This window comes from Coptis chinensis, chromosome 3, assembly GCF_015680905.1.
Source record: "Coptis chinensis isolate HL-2020 chromosome 3, ASM1568090v1, whole genome shotgun sequence".
NCBI lineage: Eukaryota > Viridiplantae > Streptophyta > Magnoliopsida > Ranunculales > Ranunculaceae > Coptis > Coptis chinensis.
Genome location: NC_141458.1, coordinates 29,115,802 through 29,123,132, shown reverse-complemented (window position 1 = coordinate 29,123,132; position 7,331 = coordinate 29,115,802). Strand labels below are relative to the sequence as shown.

Genomic DNA, 7,331 nt, shown 5'->3' with positions numbered 1-7,331 from the left:
TAAAGAGGGCTTAGGGTAGGGCCAGGGCTTGAGATTTAGACTTGTGACCCGACCCTATCTTATGTCTTTAGGGCCGACCCGACCCAAAAAATAATAATAACTGGGCGGGCTTTTAAATGTTTAGGGCCGGGCTAGTCTGACCCGGCCCATTGCCCACCCCTAATCTATAATCACCAATTTCATATTTTCATTAGCTAACTACAGTTGTGCACCTGTTATTATGGGCAAAATTTAATTAAATTAAAAAGTAAAATATGAATCATGGCTGGTGGTTAGCAGCAAATCCTGTAGAGACGCTAAAGTTCGACATAATTTAACGCTCTCTATCTCAAAAATTGGGGGGGGGTCATATGCCAGATGGGCCTTGAATCGAGTGAGATTGTCTATGCTTAAGGCAGTACCATGTTTGTATGAGTGGAATTCAAGTTTACTGAGCCAAGCTAAGCTTATTTTTAGGAAGCTAGCTATAACATAAGTTCAAGTTTGGCTCATATATTATATAAAAGAGTCTGAGCGGAGTTTTAGTGAGCATAACCCGATTACCATAAATATGGTATTTGAGCTTATTGAGTCGAGCTTCGTCATGCTCATTTATTACAGGAGCTTTAAAGTAAGCTCAAGCTTGGCTTGCTTATTAATTGGATTAGTCCGAATTGTTCGGCTCAAATTCTACCCTCACATATACCAATGTGTGTAGGGTTTTGGATGGCGGAATTCCTAAAACTAATGAGTTTTCAGCTTTGAAACTACACATACGAGTCCACAAAAAGGGTAATGGGGCTATGAAACTACACATGAGGAGTCCAAATGGGAAGTGGGCTAATTCATCTCTATTAGTAGCATCTCTTATAATAAATCGGGCCTCTTAAATTCATCCGGGTATTTTTTTTACACATAATACTCCTGGATGAATAATTAAATCAAATACCTAGATATTTATTAATGATGACTACTTGGTCTTTTTACGTCTTTGTAAATTATTAGTACCGATATTGTCCTTAAATTAAAATGTTGCTTAAGGCAGATGGGCCTTGAATCGAGTGAGACTGTCTATGCTTAAGGCAGTACCATGTCTGTATGAGTGGAATTCAAGTTTACTGAGCCAAGCTACGCTTATTTTTAGGAAGCGAGCTATAACATAAGTTCAAGTTTGGCTCATATATTATATAAAAGAGTCTGAGCGGAGTTTTAGTGAGCAGAACCCGATTACCATAAATATGGTATTTGAGCTTATTGAGTCGAGTTTCGTCATGCTCATTTATTACAAGAGCTTTAAAGTAAGCTCAAGCTTGGCTTGCTTATTAATTGGATTAGTCCGAACTGTTCGGCTCAAATTCTACCCTCACATATACCGATGTGTGTAGGGTTTTGGATGGCGGAATTCCTAATACTAATGAGTTTTCAGCTTTGAAACTACACATACGAGTCCACAAAAAGGGTAATGGGGATATGAAACTACACATGAGGAGTCCAAATGGGAAGTGGGGTAATTCATCTCTATTAGTAGCATCTCTTATAATAAATCGGGCCTCTTAAATTCATCCGGGTATTTTTCTTACACATAATACTCCTGGATGAATAATTAAATCAAATACCTAGATATTTATTAATGATGACTACTTGGTCTTTTTACGTCTTTGTAAATTATTAGTACCGATATTGTCCTTAAATTAAAATGTTGCTTAACACCTTTGAATAGGAGTAATTGGTCATTTTCATGTGGTGGTGAATTTAAAAACCAATTCCACGCCATTTTGAATTGGAAAAAATATATATAAATGGGTAACGAACTATACACGCAATCAAATTAACATTGGTGTATAAAAAAAATTTGAGCAAATTTGAATAACGAAATGTACCACGTTTTGCAACATTGGCTTATGTTTCACTTCTGTCCCTTTTTTTCATACGTGACACACATTTTTTTTTTCTTTTTCTCTAATGATTTTCCTATGTAACTATGTAAAAGTTACTAGTGGTATGCTCTGACCTATAGAATCCTGCAAATTCGACATATATCGATTATTCGGCAGATATCGTTGCAGCAAACCAGTGAAAATTTTGGGAGAAAAAACATTTCGATCCTTCAAGCTTCTCTAATGGCGGAAAGAGAACAAAACCCAATTGATAAAAAAAAAAAAAAAAAAAACAACACTCCATCACCTTCTTTCTTTACCTTATCTCCCTCCAATCCAATTGAGAAGCCAATTCAATGAAACAAATCTACTTCCAATTAACCAAATGTCTAGTGAATATAATCATCTTTCAATAATGAAAAAGAGAGAGGGAGAGACTCAACATAGATATGATTCATTTCAGAACCATAAAAGAACTCGACTTTTCATTTCATTAATCATTTTTCGTGTTGGAAATGAGATTCAATGGCGGTTTGTGGCGAATTGAGTAATGGTAATTGGTGAAGGACATGACAATAGGTTGTATCTGAACACACATAGTTGGGAGATAAAACCTGTAAGATTTGAGTTTTATACTCCAGATGGTCAACAAGCATCATGTTGTTTCTGTTTGGATGAGCCTAATAGTGATGACCTGTATGGAAACCAGAAACGAGGGTGCTGGATTTATTACAAAGTAGGTGAATTCACTGTAAGAGAATCAGAACCCATGCCAGAAGTTAGATTTTCCATGAAACATATAGATTGTACACATTCCAAAGGAGGGCTTTGTGTTGATGCTTTGTGTTAACAATTTGTGAAGAATGGATTGAATTTTTGCTTGTTGGGGTTTAGAATCGATGTATTTAAATTGGGTATTTAGGAGTGATGGGGATGGCATTTGTGGGAAAGGCAGCTCAAATTCCTTGAATGAGGATTCATAGACCTCCAATTTTGTGCAACCTGATTTTCTATGTGTTCCTCCAATGTGTTCTATGGTGGATTATTTATGACTTCGGGTCAGCCATTGCTATCGATATCAATATCGGATTCCCTATATTTGAAACCTTCTTCTGCGAATCTAAATAAACTTGGTTCCTTGGGTTGTATGTGTCTAACCACTGCTTCATTTTCGTCTACGAATTTTGATGACGGTGACACTGAAGACTTCTCATCTCTACATTATATGATAGTCGGGTCTTTCAAAAGCCTCATCAACTCTCGAGTAGGCAAATTTAAATATCTCTTTTGTTATTATTTAGCCATTCCTCCTTTTCTTTTGTTGTTATTTAGTCATTCCTCCTTTATGAGTTTGAAATATTTACCAAGTACCCCTAAACTATACCAATTTCTCTTGCAATCGAAATCAAACACTGGTGTTCTCTTGCTTTTTATTATTATTATTATTATTATTATTATTATAAAAGTTTGATGTGTATTACTTACTATAAAACGTATAGTAAGGTATGATGACAAACAATAGGATTCATAACATGGGTTTGGTGAATCTTTAGTAACAATATCATTGTAACATGATTAGATGGTAAGCCCATAGTAGTTAAGGCTGCGCTGGCCTTCCAGTGAAAGAGGGCTTTGGCTTCTACAGATAACGATACAGATGACACAACAGCATTCTCATTAGCATATGAGCTGGGAGAAAGTAGCAGTAGTAACACTATAACAGTGTCATCCCTGTTACCTTACAGTTGATTAGTTTATGGTGGTCTGCGAATTACCGCAAGCACGCTCTTCGGTTTTAGTTTGTTTTTCTATTTATGAACAAAACTTTATTTGCTTTACTATTGTTAATAGAACCTTATACTAGAGTTTGCCTACTGGGTTCACTTCTGTCGTCGTTTCTTTACAAGTAATGTTAAAATTTTAAATTACATGATTTATATATTGTGAGTGCATGATTTAATTTTTTGTGTGTGTGTCATGAGGACTACTAGCCATAATATTCATCATTTAAGAAGCCCTATAATAGCTTCATCAGAATGTTCGAATCTCTATTAGTCTATACAGGATCCATGTTCGATTGGCTTCTTTATTAGTTACCTAGCCTGCCGTGTATAACTCTTACCATCTTAGTGTATAGTCCAATCTCCCAAAAAAAACTGAGTTTAAGAATTATGGCGTCGACGACATTCACCCAATCTGTCGTTACTTTCAATATTTCTAAAATGATATGCTCCTTAGAATTAGTTAGACAAAAATGAACTGTAAATAAGATGAAATACTATGATGAACTGTAAATAAGATGAAATACTATGGTCTGCAATTCCTATTTCATAAGAAAAGATGACATAACATAACTAAATAGGCAACTTGGCTGAATATTTTTCTTTTTCCTTCTTTGTTAGAGTAATAACTTGATGGAAAAATCTTTGCTCTAGAAGCAGTACTACATACTGTGCAGTGAAGTTATTTGCACACAGTTATGTCCAATCTACAAACTATTTGAAACTTTTCTTTCTCAAAATTATGTGCAAATTTGCTGCTGTTGAAATTATGTGCAAAATTATGTGCAAGTTGTGGAACTTTAGCTTCCTTTCATACCCCGGTAATAGTCATAGCTAATGTTTCGCTTTACTACTAACATATTCAGTTACTATCTTAAAAACAGGGCATCAAAATCAAACAAGAGGATGAAGAACCAAATGCCAAAAAACAATGCGTAGAAATTCAGGTAACATACTCATTCTCTAATACTTGGAAATAAAATATTGAAATAATAACTAATTATGAGATTTAAAATTATTCTTACTACAGGATTTATTGAATTCATAAGGTTTCTCATCAATAGAATCATGACGTAAACGAAGGAGTGCGAGACGACATACGAAAATACACTCAAGTTATATGTTGAAGTTGCTTTACTTATATATTTTTGCTATTTAAAGGGATATTATACATACATTAAACTAATTATTTTCTCATTGTCTTCCACTTAATTGAAAGTTATTTACGATCTCATTATACAGAATGTTAACTATTGTGTACCAATATGTTAAGAACATTGTTTCATTATACAGGAGGGTTTCAAGAAAATAAGTCTTAAGACTACTTTTCTTCGTAGTCTGTATATAGGTTTCAGAAGATTTAGTGTGTGTGTGTGTGTGTGTGTGTGTGTGTGTGTGTATATATATATATATATGTGTGTGTGTGTGTGTGTGTGTGTGTGTGTGTGTGTGTTTTTTGTATAGGTGTGCCACGTAAGCCGGACATTGTTTGGGATCATGAAATATCATTTGGTGATGATTGCAAAAAATCTCAGTGTAACTATTGTAAAAAAATTATGACGTACGGTGGTGTTAGAAGACTTAAACTACACTTGGCTGGGACATGCAGCGATGCAGAAAAGTCTAAGCTGGTTCCTATTGAAATGTGACGCACGATAGGCAAACTGTTGGCGGATTACGAGTATCGACTATTTCTAAAGGATGGCCAAAATAATCATAGGGAAAATTCATGAGTTGGTCCAGTGGTACTGCTGTAGGTTTGCTTATTTAAACATCTTTCAAAATTTATATGTCAGGCTTAAAAATATCTATTTGATTAGTTTAATGGGGATAGTGTGCTTACAGACTTTAGTTTGTCCATGCCTAGACGCAAGAGTAGGTACTATGGTACTTTTGTGATAAGGAGATTTCACTAATGTTTGGTGAGTCTATGGAATTCCACCTGAACTAGAAATATCTATGCAGGGGCATGTTTCAGTTGCATATCCTGTAGTGTTTTAGAAACACAATCTGACTGTCATGGATCTTTATAAATTATAACAATGTGATTCAATGTCCAATTTTACCTGTTTGGAAATGGTATTTTTTTTCAACCACATTACAGGCTGGTGGTTGAAGGGGGAGGGGAGATGAATGGAATTAAAGGGACTATAGTTGGCAGAGTTAGAAGTGAAGGGATGGTTGTTGGAATGGTTGCTGGGATGCTGGGATGGCGGCGATACCACTTGGGTTGCAGCAGAGAGATGTGATTGGGATTGCGGAAACTGGGTTAGGTAAAACTGCTGCTTTTGCACTTCCTATGTTGACTTATATATCTAGATTGCCACCTATGAGTGAGGAAAATGAGGCTGAGGGTCCTTATGCTGTTGTTATGGCTCCTACTAGAGAACTTGCACAACAAATTGAGGATGAGACTGTTAAGTTTGCACATTATTTGGGTATTAAGGTTGTGTCTGTTGTTGGTGGGCAGTCGATTAAGGAACAGGGGTTTAAGATTGGGGTTAAATAGTTAAGGTTTTGGAAGGGCGGTGAAACTTTAATGTTTCTATATATTATCTATTTAGACGGTGATTTTGCTACAACTTGCAGTTGGGTAACATAACTGGCCACGGACTCTGGTGTTAGCTCACCTTTCTATCCATTTATACCAAAATGTCAATTGTTTTGTAGTTTAGGTGATCGAACGTGGTGAGTGATGACATTACAGTAAGACAGCAAGTAGGTGAAATATCTTTAAAATAATGTATGTATGTAAGTTTACATTAGTTTTAAGCTTTGCTTTGAATTAGTTTTGCTCATTGCATGTAAAGGCCAGCTTTGCTGCTCACCATATTTTCAACACTCCTGAGCAGCTGAGCCTCTACTAGTGCAGTAGTGCCTACACTATCTGCCCACAGTCCCAACTCCCAAGTTAACCACAGTTGGCAACAACGCCACCTTTTCTAAGTACCCCTTTACATTCTCTTCCGAAGCCCACATTTCCTCCTTTACCAGAGGTAATTATTTATATGTTTTAGCTGGGATTTTTACCAACCTTGCTTACATTGATCAATCCACCTCAATCTGACTTAAGGAAACATAATGGTTGAATTACTCATTAGTGTTGAGAGAATTTTTTTTGAAACATCAGCACCTTTTGGTATGATAAGTTCATTAGTTCATTGCTTTCATTTTGCTCTCTGTTGCAGCTTCCTAGCTAATTTAATCGCCTCATGTTTACATTACAGTTCTAGAGAAATATTTTTCTCGAACTTTACGTAATATAGGGAAATGAAGTCATAGTAGTTTTTGTTTTCTCTCTGCCTGACTCCCCTCTCTTCTACAACTTAGAAGTTGATTAATTGCTCACTTCAAGATAGATGACTTAGTCTTACAGAGCAGATACATACAACTTATATATACGTTAAGCTATTAAGCATCAACTTAGAATGATCCGTGAGCAGAATTTTCTTAAAATACAACTTAGAAGTTAATTAATTGCTCACTTGAAGATAGATGACCTAGTCTTACTTTCGATAAACCGATGCGAAGCACGGTTCACATACTAGTTTGATGTGAAGGAAGAGGATACTAACTCAGTTGGAGATACGATTTGTTTTCAAAAAAAATTCCAGCCGTTGGATTCTATATCAGATTGTTAAAAACATAAAGAATAGTTTGTGTTTTTTGTAGGCACATGCACCACGCGCAAGTT

At 35.7% G+C, this 7,331-nt stretch overlaps 1 long non-coding RNA gene across 1 annotated transcript; it reads left to right on the top strand.

The window, feature by feature from the left end:
- The first annotated feature begins 2,041 nt into the window (after positions 1–2,041).
- On the top strand, positions 2,042–4,871 carry LOC147509046 (uncharacterized). The gene is made up of 3 exons (XR_015218348.1): positions 2,042–3,120; positions 4,522–4,584; positions 4,668–4,871. It is a non-coding gene; the product is annotated as an uncharacterized LOC147509046 (long non-coding RNA).
- The last annotated feature ends 2,460 nt before the right edge of the window (positions 4,872–7,331 follow it).